The 15,088-nt window shown below is 37.5% G+C and overlaps 1 protein-coding gene across 1 annotated transcript in view; it reads right to left on the reverse strand.

The window, feature by feature from the left end:
* eif4e3 (eukaryotic translation initiation factor 4E family member 3) overlaps nucleotides 1–13,701 on the reverse strand; it is a 182,532-nt gene extending 168,831 nt beyond the window's left edge. Inside the window, exon 1 of the mRNA XM_039770792.1 lies at nucleotides 13,617–13,701. The gene's annotated coding sequence lies outside the window, so the exon portion shown is untranslated. The remainder of the gene's footprint in view (nucleotides 1–13,616) is intronic.
* Between the last annotated feature and the right edge of the window lie 1,387 nt (nucleotides 13,702–15,088).

Raw genomic sequence — 15,088 nt, forward strand, 5'->3', positions numbered from 1 at the left:
TTGTCTTGTTTGTGTTTTAATTTTAAATTTTTAAATTTTTATTCTATTTTTAATTTACTATTTGCACATCATGTTGTTACACTGTGGACCCTGAGCTTAAATTTAGTCTATCTGTATACTTGTATATGGTTGAGATGACAATAAAGTTCACTTTGACTTTGGTACCATGTGATTTCCACCTCGGGTGTACGGTGGCGAGTGGTAGCACTGCTGCCTTGCAGTAAAAATACCTTGGTTCGCTTCCTGGGTTCTCCCTGCATGGAGTTTGGATGTTCTCCCCATGTCTGCGTGGGTTTCCTCCCACAGTCCAAAGACATGCAGGTTAGGTGTATTGGCGATCCTAAATTGTCCCTAGTGTGTGCTTGGTGTGTGGGTGTGTGTGCCCTGTGGTGGGTGGGCACACTGCCCGGGATTTGTTCCTGCTCTGTGCCCTGTGTTGGCTGGGATTGGCTCCAGCAGACCCCGTGACCCTGTGTTAGGATGTAGTGGGTTGGCTAATGGATGGATGGATTTCCACCTTTTTGGACCACTTAAAAACATCTGGGTGGTTGTCGATTCAAGACAGATTACAACATGAAGAAAGCAGTGCACGAGTGGTTGTGAGGACAAGACAAAGCCTTTTCATTCTGCTGGAATCCAGGCACTTCCAGGCAAGTGGAGCAAATGCATTGAGAAGGCTGGGGACTAAATTGAGATATGACGTTTTCAGTTTTGTTAAAGTTTGTTCCATTTTCTAGTAAATCCCATTTTCTAACTTTAGCTTGACTCCCACTTGTATAATGCCACTCTAAATACTTGCACTTTATTTATACCCTGAAAAAACCACATTCTTGTGCTGCAACTGGTATTTTCATTTCAACATTTTAACTTTTTAAACTAGCACAGCAATCTTTCCCAAATACTGTATGTCATTCTCTTATCCTTTTAAGCCAGCTGGACTGTGTAACTGTGAGAGGGGAAATGGTATTGTGGGGAACTTTTTTTTTTATTTTCGTGTCATTCAACAAAGGTTACAGGACAATATGGTAATAAATATTAATGTAAAATGAATGTGCTATTATTCTATGTGCTATAGTGTAATCATGAAGCTAAATTCAGTAGCAAAATAAAAAATACAAACTCAAAATGTGAATAAATCGGTAGTAATGCAGTTTACCCCATAACTGATACATTGGGGGTCGTGGGTGAGGTGAACTACAAAGGTTGTTGTTTTAATTCAAAACATAGCAGACTATATGCAAAATTAATAGAGGGCATATGTTGTATGGCCATGTTTGTTGTGATGCGAGTTAATTGTTATTTTAGTTAACTGTTCATTGTCAAAGTGCGAGTATTTTTAAGGCACAAGCTAAACAGCTGAAATTATGTTTTGAAATGCGGAAAGTCATTGCAGCTCAGTCCTCCTGCTGCTTGTCCACTCATACGTTATGCGGTAGAACAATAAAACACTTCATATAACTTTGCTTAGCAAGGACCCGTTTTGCTGAGAAAGGAGTAGGGCAGTTTACAGGCACATCATGCATCTCAATGGCCTCTTTTTATGCACGAATGTTGTTTTATCCCTATTTGTTCTAAAATTCCCTCTTCTGAGTCTTGCTCTATTTTTTTTTTTTGTTTTTCCTTCTAGCACTCACCACTGCCAGGTGAAATGGGAGGTGTCAATGTTAATACTCTTACAAGGAGCTCTGGAGATTCTATGGATTTTACATGCAGAGGTAGTTGTGGAAAATCAAATAAAAGTGCCATACATTGTGATCCGAGTTTTCCATATAGATTTTTATTAAATATTAACAATTGAGAAACTGCTCAGCCCTAATGTAAACACATTGTTAGAACTAAAAGGTTAATTATTTTAAAGCATAACATTTCAAAAGTTAAATTTTTCAAGCAGCTCTGAGAAGAACAATTGAGCAATAAAAACCACTAAGCTCAATAGTTCAGTTTTCCATACAGCACTTACTTTTTTGCAGTTTTAACAGATACCCTTATCCTCCTGCATAGATCACTGCAGAATTTTCACATTTTCTAGGTTAACAGTTATGTCTTGATCTGTCAATTTCAATTTTTTGATATCTGAGCCCCTTCAGTCATTTTTTTTTTCACCCACTCTGGTTTCTTATGTCATGCTTTTGCTGGCTCTCCGGATTACTTATGGCTTAAGATACAAGTGAAAGTGTGGCGCATTACAATTGATACTTGGAGTATAAGATCCATGATAAGTAAGCTTGCAGAAATTTCAGGGTTGGGAAAACAGATGTACGATTTGACCAGGAAACATGGTGTAAGAGAGTGAATGCTACAGAGAATAAAAAAAAGGTTTCATATTAATATTTATGTGTACCACAGAAGAGAAGAAATGGTGTGGGAGGTGTAGTGAGGAAAGAACTGAAGGATAAGGCAATATAAGTTGGAGGGTTAGAGATTAATTTTTATTTAAATTTCTGAATTATAATTTTACATTACTAATGTAACATGAGCATATGCACCTCAGATGGGATGTCAAGAAGGAGAGGAGGAGGCATTTACAGGGGTGCCAGAGTCAGAAATGAGGTTGGTAACAGGTGGACTGAGAACTATCATGAGGCAGATATGATTGGGGAAATGGGAGAGGTAGTGATAGAAATGAGGATGAATATGATAAATACAGGTTTAAAAGAAGAAGAAAGAAAATGGTAGAATACATTTTAGAATTGGTACAGCTCTTTGGCTTACTGTGCATGAATACCTATTTTTAGAAAGCAAAGCAGCACCTGATAACCCATGAGAGTGGAGAAGTTCACAGGCAGATAGATTACATTCTGGTGAGAAGAACTGACAAAATCTGAAGAGAACCGTAAAGTAATACTGTTGCAGGCTTGTGAGAAACAGCATAAGCATCTTGTAACAGTCTTGAAGATGAAAGGAAACAAATCTAATAATATGAAGGAATAAAACAGTTAGCAGTTGAGGGAGAACATATAAGAGAGAAAAAAAAATAAAAAAATCAGCTGAGTATTTACAAAGGGGATAGAAGGGAGAATATCTGGAGAAAAATTAGAATACTGTGCATAGAAAGGGCAATCATGACAGTAGGATTATCAAGAGGATATGGAAGTGAATGTAGAACACCACAGTAGAGGAAAGCAGAGAGGTGTCAAGGGCATTTGAAGATTGTAAAGTGTAGCACAAGATTAATGAATCTGGGTTTTATACGTACATTTGTATGTGCTTTGTTCAGAATTTATTACCACGGTGTAATGGAAGGATTTTTCTAAAGAGAGGGGGGGATCAAGAGAGCAGATGGGCGTTGGTCGCTCAGCGCGAAACCCAGCTGCATTACTAATGTTTTGGGAGAAACAGCCGGGAATGTTCTAAAGATACAGCCAAGGCTATGTAAGGAGTTGTTTTTCACTTCGAGAAGCTTTTTTCACATGTAAGCATATTACTGTACTGTGTCTTCTGGTATCAAGCACTAGTCTCAAGGCCGAGTAGAAGAAAAACATAGCGCCGTGTCCCGTGGAAGGAGGAGGTGAGAGAAACTGATCACTTCTGCATACACTGCTTCCACGTAGGCCGCTTTTGGGCAAGGACACATAATTAGTATATAAGGGAAGGTTTCGCCCTCAGTTTCTTTGGATGCTCAACCGTGGGGAAAGGCGCAACCGCCCGGTATCTGATAAAAGGCACACGGGTTGATCCTCTGACGAGACTGACATGCGGGCTCCCTCAGTCTACTGGTCTAGGATGATTGCTCTGGGTCTTTTGATGTATGTTACTGTATGTATGTATGTTATTGTAAGTATAAGTTTGTCTCTTTAAGCATATATATTTATTTCTATAACCCATTCATATGTATTTATGTGTTATAATTGAATAAGTAAATTTTATTTAAGTAACGGACCTCTTCTCTCTGATTCTTTGCCTACTTATGTTCTAATCCCTTGAACCATTTTCCCAAATCAAAACATTTTGGCGTCACTTGCAGGATTTTGGGGAATCTGGTAAAATATTGAACTGTTAGGTGAGGCAAAGGAAATCAGAGATGCTTAAGAAGAAGAATAAAGACCCTGAGGCAGCTCCTTTACCTCTTCCCGGCTGGGAGGAAACGGTGTGGGAAAACTGCGCCAGAGAATTGAGATGTGGGGGGTGATCAGCACAATATTGGCAGAAGTTGAATCCCCCAACACCAGTGAATGTACGAGCTGCGCTTAAGAAATGTCAGGTGTCTGAAAAAGAACCCATAATGGGCTTGCAGACGCGGGGGTGGGTTTTGTTAACTGCGGTTAAGAATTTAGACGGCTTGGTAAGCGAAAAGGAAAGGGAGATTAGCAAGTTGCAAAAGGACTTGGTGGATCGTTAGGGCGGGCCTCGATGGCTGAATCCCAGGTAGCTGTATTATTGCCGCGGGTACAGCGGGCCGAGGGGATGACGGATGAGGCAGCCTTATGCATAGCCAAGATAAATACCTGGCTAAAAATTTGCGAGCAGCTAGCAGTACACGTAGCAATGTATAAAGAGAATGCCATATAGATTAAGCAACGATCGCTCAGTGTTAAAGTGTGTGGTGGTGCAGTAGTTAGCACTTATGCCATGATTGAGTTTATTTGTGATTTATGTTGAAGCTTACATGTTGTTTGTTTTCAGTTAATATTCTCAATGACAGTTTAGTCTTTTTGACGAGAGTGCCGTTCTGCTGTAGTATCGAACCGCGTGATTTCTTGATAGTTGGATTTACCCTAATTGTCGCAGGAATGGATCACCACGGAAGCAATTCCTCGTTGTCGCCGAGTCATTTCGCCAATGGAGTCTCCTTGATCTAGAAACCAGCGCCGTTTCGAGCTGAGTAGAATCAGTGTTACAGTTAACATCCGCTAACGTCATGAGAGGCTGTTTTATATTATAGTCTGATAAGTAAAACAGCCTTTAGAAAAATGTAGGAGGATAGCACCAAAAAGAAAAATTAAGCGATAGGAAAATGTTTGAGTATATAGATTTGTGTGCAAATATGTATATATCTGTACTTATATTTGTGGGGAAAGAATAACAAGCGTTGAGAAGAATATAATGCGCGAAAAAGAAAACGTGCACTGTATTTAACTTCAAAGGTACCTGGCGCACGCTAATGTCTGTGTATATGAATATGTCTGTGCTGAACTTATTCAATGTGTGTGCCTGTATACTATGTGTATGCCTGAGCATTAATTGTTCTCTGTGTGTGTGTAAATATGTTTGTGCTAAAAATGTGTGAGCGTGCCTGTTATTTGTTCCGTGGAGTGCGTGCATGTGTTTGGGAGTAAGAAAGCAAAAACATGGAGACTTCTGGGTAATGTAGTTCAATTATGATTTGCTGAAGCTGCGTGTGCATATAAACTTCCAGAGCTCTGAGTAAATATGGGTTAAAATAAATGTGAGTATGAGTAACATTTGATAAAATGAAAAATGCATTCACTTTTAATAATAAGTGATAATAAGTGACAAAACTGAGGTAAAGTTGAATGTGTTAAAACAATAGTTTGGGTGATTTTGTGTATGTTATATAGTGTATTAAAGGGATCCCTATGTGTGTATGTTAAAGAAGTTTCAGTGTGTTTAAAAGTACGTGTAAAAACATGTGGTGCTGTTTGCAAGAATGAAATAATTGATATTATTATGTGTAGGAATGTGAATGTAAATGTTGAAATTAAAAGAGCTCTTAATTCTAAATTAGGAAAGATATGAACAGATGGTGTAAAAAGGTCTCCAGACTAAGCATATTATATGAGCTCCCCTTTTATTTGAGTACTGGCCAGACTCTGATAAAAGGGAGGATTTTAATTAAAATGAGTAAATTTCGATTGAAGGAGACATTCTTTTAGCAAAATGAAGCTGAAGAAAAAACAGGGGATAAGGAGGGATAACTAAGAGAAAAATAGACTGTGCTCTTTGGAGTCAACATTCTGAAAAACGTGTAATAAAACATCTGGAAGATAGCAATGAAAGAATGTGCAAGATCAACTGTCTTTGACAGAAGGTTATGGGGAAAAGAAAATCAGTGTATATAATTGAAGTAGATTTAAAGTATTTTCTTAGTTTGAGATTCTGGGAAAAATTTACCTGATAAAGAAGTGGGTTCTTCATTCTAAATATGGGTGGAAATGTGCAAATTTCATAGAGGGCCTTATAGTAAATAAATAAAGGCACATTTTGCATTATAGGGCATTCTAATATATTGATTTCTTTCCTTATTTCCTTTGTGTGTAATACTGACATGTTTGTGTGAAATACAGTGGAATACTGGTATCACAACAAAACTAATGGAAGGTTCACTTTTATATTTTTGATGCATTAATGAAATATTGAATGAGACATTTTATTAAGATCCAAATGTAATGTGGTATTTTAATAATTAGTAATAAATAGAAAGAGAAATATTACTTAGGATACATGTATAGAAACTTTAAAAATGAACACTTTGTGTAAAAAGAAAAATGTTTTTAGGCCTTTTGCATAATTGAACAATGGTTTGTGATTAGATACATGGGGAAGAAATGTGGAGCCTAACTTTTTGTTATATTTAATGTCACTAAGGAAAAGATTAAGAATTTACCCATCTAGATTGTGGATTTCTTTCTTGACTTTGCTTGATATGTTAAGAATGAAAACAGCAATATTGACACAAGTGTCAATAAGGGGAGTATTGGTATAAGTATGTTTAATTTTATTTAAATTTTACATTTTGAAACCAGTTTAAATTTTGGAACTTTTTAATTATTAGGGAACAAATGCAGATAATTTGAATATTATGTCAATGTTATTGGGGCCAATTTTTGTAATGATTTATTATTGAGTACTTTTCCTTTTATAATACATTGATTGACTTTATTTTAATAATGATTTGGGGCATTTTTTTTTTTTTTAATTGAGTGAAAATTGCAACCGCAGCCAAACTAGAAACAGCTATAAAGGAGGACTTGAACTTTGTGCTTATCAATTGAAACTTTTACTCTGAAAGTTTAAAGACAAATTGACTTAGACAAGCACAGACTGGATTGAACTGACCATTTGTTTCACTGCTAGCAATATTTTTAATAGGGGGACCCCCAACGAAACAGATCTGACATCTTATGATCCATAAGTAGCTACTAATGAAGAATTAATAGGCTGACAATTTAAATGAGCGTTTTTAAGTCTTTACGTCTGCAGGTGAAAGCTGTTTTTTTCCTAGTGCATCGTAGATGACAGCATTTGAAGATGAACCAGAGATTGGGCTGTGATAAAGGTCTGCAGATAAATTTATTATCTGACTCCAAGGAGAACCCAGCCATACCAAAGAGGGAATCAAGTCATGAATCAGGCCATCGATCAGCTGACTACTGGACAACGCACCTTGATTCCAGTTCCAGGCATCATGGATACCTCCTGCCAAGAGCTTAATTATGCTGGTGATGTTTGAGCCCAAAAGATCATCGTAGATTCCGAATCATAGATGACATCTGCCTACTTGGGTCCTTTTTGCTTGGGATGTTGGACCCCAACACCTGCTTTGGTCCTATTAGAGAAGAAAATCTGTCACACTTTTACTCTGCAGGGCTCAATGTTCTTGCTGGAGCCTGCTTTGACTGTCCACTTGTTTGACAAATGGCAACATCTTTTGGGTTAAAAGTATTCGAACCGTGAGGTATGAAAGATATAGAAGGGAAAGCTAATTATTTGTAAACAAAGCAGAATATAGGGATTCCTAAATAATATGTATTTAATGAATGTTTGTATTAATGGGAATACTATATAATTTGTATTTTTAGATAAATGTTTTGATATGCCTTCTGATATTTTGTATGAGATAATAAGTCACCTTTAAGGACCAATGATTTGGTTATTTGTAAAGTTAATCAGAATTGAGTCTAATCTAACATAAGGGATCTATTAGAGATTGTTAAGTGATTGTCATTGAAGGGACAATGCACTATTACTATTCAGGGTCAGTCCAGTTTAGATATTTTAGGTTATTGATTGTAGTGTTATAGCAAATAATGTAGAGCTTTACATTTAGGTACATTTATTTAATTAAAAAGAATAATAGTAAGCATATGGGATGACACATACAACTAGTATTTTGGGGATAGAGGACACATACTATAGGTCAGAACATCCATAGCTTTTAGAAGAGGATAAAACAGTTTAGGCTAGCATGTTGATGGTGATACAGGTCAAATGATTAACATCATGGCTTGATGAGTATGGAAATCAGTGAAATGAAGTAATAATTTGGCCCATAGGAGATGGAGTGTCTTATACATACAGTGGTGAGTGTGTGGTCTGTGAATTAAAAAGCCCAGATGAAGTTTGAAGATCTCTGAAGATATGAATCCTTAATAAGAAGCTTGGGTATAACCCTTGAAATTGAAATGAATGTGACCTCAAAAATGACCCAGTGATTTGCATTTTGGAAGGTAGTGCTGACATCTTCCGAAGGGAGGATTGACACCTACTGTCCACAAAATGGTTGCATTAATGTGATAAAGGTGGCTCAAGGTTGAGACCACAGCTGGGTGTATATTTGGGCAATTTTATAAATGAGTGTGTTAAGATGTGAACATGGTGAGGTGTGTAAGGACTTTATCTCTGATTATCATTGTGCACAGCGGTGACAACCTAAAACTGAGAACTTTTGAGTTATTTAAGATAAATATTTATGCCATCTGTATCATCACCAACAATATTAATTAGTATTAGCTTTATTTGAACCTGGGAATCATGGGGGTTCATGTTAGTGAAGCAGAAATTATTCTCTTAATGGTATTGTTATATATATATTTGAATGGTATGTTGTTGCTTATTACCAGTTTCTTAATTAGTTATTGCTAGAGTTGCTGTCAAACAGGTGTGCACCCAATTTCTTGAACCATGGACACCTTCAGTTAAAGATTTTTATTCTTCTCTTGATGACAATGTGGATGATGAAATACCAAATCAAAAGAAACTCCTTGGGTGAAGTGCTAGTAACCGCTCCCCAGGGAGGTGACCCTCTACGGTGCACAAAGTACCTGGGTTGAAGAAAAATTGTAATTTCACTGGAAAAATATTTCTCCAAGCGAAGAAAAAGCATTTATTATGGATAATTGTTTTATTATTATTGCTTTAATGACTATATTTAACTGTTATGTATTTTGTGCTTTACGAAAAATTGCAATCAGAACAAGAAGGGCAAGAGCTGGGTTTGCGCTGAGCGAGGGCGAATGTAATGGAAGGATTTTTCTAAAGAGAGGGGGGGATCAAGAGAGCAGATGGGCGTTGGTCGCTCAGCGCGAAACCCAGCTGCATCACTAATGTTTTGGGAGAAACAGCCGGGAATGTTCTAAAGATACAGCCAAGGCTATGTAAGGAGTTGTTTTTCACTTCGAGAAGCTTTTTTCACATGTAAGCATATTACTGTACTGTGTCTTCTGGTATCAAGCACTAGTCTCAAGGCCGAGTAGAAGAAAAACATAGCGCCGTGTCCCGTGGAAGGAGGGGGTGTGAGAAACTGATCACTTCTGCATACACTGCTTCCACGTAGGCCGCTTTTAGGCAAGGACACATAATTAGTATATAAGGGAAGGTTCCGCCCTCAGTTTCTTTGGATGCTCAACCGTGGGGAAAGGTGCAACCGCCCGGTATCTGATAAAAGGCACATGGGGTTGATCCTCTGACAAGACTGACATGCGGGCTCCCTCAGTCTACTGGTCTAGGATGATGGCTCTGGGTCTTTTGATGTATGTTACTGTATGTATGTATGTTATTGTAAGTATAAGTTTGTCTCTTTAAGCATATATATTTATTTCTATAACCCATTCATATGTATTTATATGTTATAATTGAATAAGTAAATTTTATTTAAGTAACGGACCTCTTCTCTCTGATTCTTTGCCTACTTATGTTCTAATCCCTTGAACCATTTTCCCAAATCAAAACACACGGCAATGGCGGCAGCAGTAACAATAACAACGAAAGCCATCCCATTTAAGAAGGAAAAAAAAAAATCATAACAGTACTATGGTAACTTTAATGTATATATAAGGAATCATTAAAATCCCTGAGGAGCAGCCACCATATTTTCTTTAGTCTAGTTAGTGAGTCAATACTAATGTGCAAAGTCCTCATTAGTATAGCTAGCCAGATCATCAGTCAAGAAAAGCTTACATCCTTATTAGCCATGCATGCTGGCAGGACACGTCAATAGTAACCGTGTTTTTAATTTCTTTTTTTTTTTTTTTATATATACTCACAGTAAGTGTTAAGTATGAAGAACTTTTGACTAATGCATTGTGTACTACCAAATACACTTAGTGCACTCTGTAATGCACATATGAAGTGTAGACAAAATCTCCCATGATTTATTAAACACTGTAAAGGCAGTCATTATGTTATTATCCCCTAGCTTTTTGCTGAGAGATGAAGGCACTGTGAGTCTATTCATGTCTCACAAATGAAGTAACCAAATGTACTAAATGCTCCACTGTAATTATCTTTAAGTATTTAGTCCTCATTGAACTTTTTCATTTAGATGTTTTTATTCACAGCCAAAAAACAAAAAAACTGTAAAATGAGTTTGAGTGTTTATCAAGAAAGTGCAAAGTTAATAAACAACATGCAGCAAAATTTTAAACAAATTACAAGAGGCACAGAAGCAATTAAGTTGAAAAAATACAAATGGTGCAAAGTAGACAGAATGTACAGATCCATCTTGACAAGTTTGTGGCATAAGACACTAGCTGAGTGCTGCAAGCGTAAGCTATCCATCAAAGAACAATAGGTGGGTTTACACTAAATGGGATATTTTTTCACCTTTACAGAGGCAGCAAAATGGAAAAAAGCTTACTCAATAATTTTAGTAATGCCTCATTGTTTTAGGCATATCAAGCCTGCATCTACTAAGGAAAGAGACTAAAGATGCGTCACGTCGGTTGAAATAGCTAAATATGCATAACAGACTGGAATGATTCCTTAAAGTGGGTATTTAAAAGAGTTATAAATACAAAGAAAATCAGAATTATTAAAATTATTTTCCATTTTCTTTACTAATAATGTCTTAGCAAAAAATAATTGAGGATTCAGACTTTAAGAGTAAATCAAAACAGGGTCAGATGCAGAACGTTACTTTTACGGCCTAGACAAATGTTTAAAATCTGATCTATGTAACACTTATAGATTGAAAAAGAAAGAAAAAAACAACAATAAAGACAGCAGTGGGTTAATTAAAAAAAACAAAAAAAAAACAAAAATAGAAAAACACTAGTGTCCTCTCCTGGCTTTCAGCATTCACTGTAACTGGAATAAACACCCACATGTAACTTTCTACATTAGAATGATTGCACCTTTACTGTTAGCACATAGGAAGACACTCTACATGGGTGTAAACAACAACTCCGAACCTGAATCCTAAATATACTGCAAACTGTCATATGTATAGAGATTTTGATTTTCCCGGGGGTTGTTGGGTCCTGAAGGATAGAGTAGTGGGATGGCTAAGACTCTGTAACTCATACTACAAGACTACCTGTTCACAAGAGTCAATCCTTTCTCTAACATATTGTATAACCACAAACAGGTAAATTAACTGAAAATAGTTGTAGTATATCCTGATCTTTTAAGAAAACAAAGATAAATGCTTTACCCAAATATACAATCATAATGATAAAAAGTAAGTTCATGGTAAGCTCTGGTTATGTCAGGCTTACATAGACACTGCAGACAAGCCAGAAAAAAAAAGCTTACAAAAACTATCCATCGATTTATTGAACTCCACTCAGTCATACACTTTTCTTAATAAGCATATACCTATTAATGCTATGGAGACCCAGAGCCCATCCTTATAGCAAATCAAGAATCAATCCTAGAAAGAATGCCAGCCTACCATCCAGTTATTTTTTATGTAAATATAACACATTTACTATTTTCTAGTCTTTAGAAATGTATACAATATACAATGAACCCTGATATACAGTGCATCCGGAAAGTATTCATAGCACATCACTTTTTACACATTTTATGTTACAGCCTTATTCCAGAATGGATTAAATTTATTTTTTTCCTCAGAATTCTACACACAACACCCCATAATGACAACGTGAAAAATGTTTACTTGAGGTTTTTGCAAATTTATTAAAAATAAAAAAATTGAAAAAGTTCATGTACATAAGTATTCACAGCCTTTGCCATGAAGCTCAAAATTGAGCTCAGGTGCATCCTGTTTCCCCTGATCATCCTTGAGATGTTTCTGCAGCTTAATTGGAGTCCACCTGTGGTAAATTCAGTTGATTGGACAGGATTTGGAAAGGCACACACCTGTCTATATGAGGTCCCACAGTTGACAGTTTATGTCAGAGCACAAACCAAGCATGAAGTCAAAGGAATTGTCTGTAGACCACCGAGACAGGATTGTTTCGAAGCACAAATCTGGGGAAGGTTACAGAAAAATTTCTGCTGCTTTGAAGGTCCCAATGAGCACAGTGGCCTCCATCATCCGTAAGTGGAAGAAGTTCGAAACCACCAGGACTCGTCCTAGAGCTGGCCGGCCATCTACACTGAGCCATCAGGGGAGAAGGGCCTTAGTCAGGGAGGTGACCAAGAACCCGATGGTCACTCTGTCAGAGCTCCAGAGGTCCTCTGTGGAGAGAGGAGAACCTTCCAGAAGGACAACCATCTCTGCAGCAATCCACCAATCAGGCCTGTATGGTAGAGTGGCCAGACGGAAGCCACTCCTTAGTAAAAGGCACATGGCTGCCCGCCTGGAGTTTGCCAAAAGGCACCTGAAGGACTCTCAAACAAAATTCTCTGGTCTGATGAGACAAAGATTGAACTCTTTGGTGTGAACGCCAGGCGTCACGTTTGGAGGAAACCAGGCACCGCTCATCACCAGGCCAATACCATCCCTACAGTGAAGCATGGTGGTGGCAGCATCATGCTGTGGAGATGTTTTTCAGCGGCAGGAACTGGGAGACTACTCAGGATAAAGGGAAAGATGACTGCAGCAATGTACAGAGACATCCTGGGCGAAAACCTGCTCCCGAGCGCTCTTGACCTCAGACTGGGGCAACGGTTCATCTTTCAGCAGGACAACGACCCTAAGAACACAGCCAAGATATCAAAGGAGTGGCTTCAGGACAACTCTGTGTCCTTGAGTGGCCCAGCCAGAGCCCACACTTGAATCTGATTGAACATCTCTGGAGAGATCTTAAAATGGCTGTACACTGACGCTTCCCATCCATCCTGATGGAGCTTGAGAGGTGCTGCAAAGAGGAATGGGCGAAACTGGCCAAGGATAGGTGTGCCAAGCTTGTGGCATCATATTCAGAAAGATTTGAGGCTGTAATTGTTGCCAAAGGTGCATCGACAAAGTATTAAGCAAAGGCTGTGAATACTTATGTACATATGATTCCTCAGTTTATTTTTATTGTTAATAAATTTGCAAAAACCTCAAGTAAACTTTTTTCACGTTTTCATTATGGGGTGTTGTGTGTAGAATTCTGAGGAAAAAAATTACTTTAATCCATTTTGGAATAAGGCTGTAACATAACAAAATGTGTAAAAAGTGATGCGCTGTGAATACTTTCCGGATGCACTGTACATTGGGATATCAGAATTCACCCTGGTATCTGTCACATATACATTTTTCCTACCTGTACTGTGTGGACTGTGTAGATCTTTTGAGATTTGATTCACACTCGGCTGCTGTTGTCCCAGGTAAAGATCTATAAAGCGAAAATAAAAAACATATACAGACATATTTTTACACTGTACTGCAATTTGTATAAAATACAGTACAATTTACAATCATGGAACACAAAGTATCCAAGTGACAGTGCTTCTGGATTATCTCCAAGCATTAATTAAAAAACAAATGACAAATACTCCAATCTGTAATGCTTTACTGTTAGTGATATGCCATGCCCGTAATAAAGAAATTGCTAAAATCAGTAGCATTCCTCATACTTGGGTGGAGGTGGAAATTAGTTTTTTTCATAAAATGCCATTTTAGTTGCCATTTTACAGCTGGTAACTAATCACTATTTTTGTGTTTTCTTTTTCCCTCGGTTACCTAGTGGTGGCACTAGGCACCAATGCTCTCTGGCCTAGGCATGTTACAGCTACCTGCAATGTTGTGAAGAAGAAGAATGCTCCAAAAGTACCCTGTAAATGGTAACACATATAGTATATGTCTTGTAGAATGCCTACAAGGGTCTGGTGGTTTTTAGCATTAGAACTGAATTACAGGGGGCTACCTAGGAATTACAGACAAACTGAAAAATCTATATTTCACAACTAAGACCAAAACAAGCCAGAAGCATAAAACTGCTAAAAGGCTAATATGAAGAGCTTAACATTGTAACACTACTTTTGTCAGAGATCAAAAATTTACAATTTAGTCTTTTATTTAGGTTTAACAATTAATTAATGGACTGATATTGTTAGTTTACATGTTAATTGGTTTCCTTGTTTTCTATGTGGTTTAACATATCTGTCTCTAATGATACTAATTCTGTATTTAGTAATTTGTAAAATTTATAACTGCATATAGGGTATCACAAGAGCCAATATTTCAGTACCAAATCAATACCAAAATTCCAAAAACATAACAGTTTTTTTACATTGTTGGTAGTACCCTTGTAAAAATCAGTAGCACACTGATGAATAACTGCAATTGAGTGTATGAGTAAAGCACTACACATAAAAATGGCTTAGAGTGTGTCACGCACGAGTGTTTGGGGAACAGTGGATCGACCCGGATTGCTTCAGAAAACGTCCCGCAAGGGGTCGACGGCGGTGTACTTATCTGTCTTTCCTTCCTTCCTTAGAAAGACCAAAACGCCACAGCCGTAAACAACGCCTGCAGTGTCTTTGAGTTTTTGTATGAAACGCTTGACGAACCTTTCTGTTGCAGTATACAGGGCTAAAACCCCAAACCTTGATCGATATTTGTGTCTTTATTACAAGTGTTACTGCACTGTATTAACACAGCTCAAAAAGACAAAAAGCATAAGTGATTTCTGTAAATGCTTTTTGTTTGAGGTTGGTGAACTGCCAGAATAATGGCTATTAAAAAGAGGGGACAAAACACACATACTGACAGGCTTTTGTTATTGCCACATTT

Source organism: Polypterus senegalus, chromosome 12, assembly GCF_016835505.1.
Source record: "Polypterus senegalus isolate Bchr_013 chromosome 12, ASM1683550v1, whole genome shotgun sequence".
NCBI classification, from domain to species: Eukaryota; Metazoa; Chordata; class Cladistia; order Polypteriformes; family Polypteridae; genus Polypterus; species Polypterus senegalus.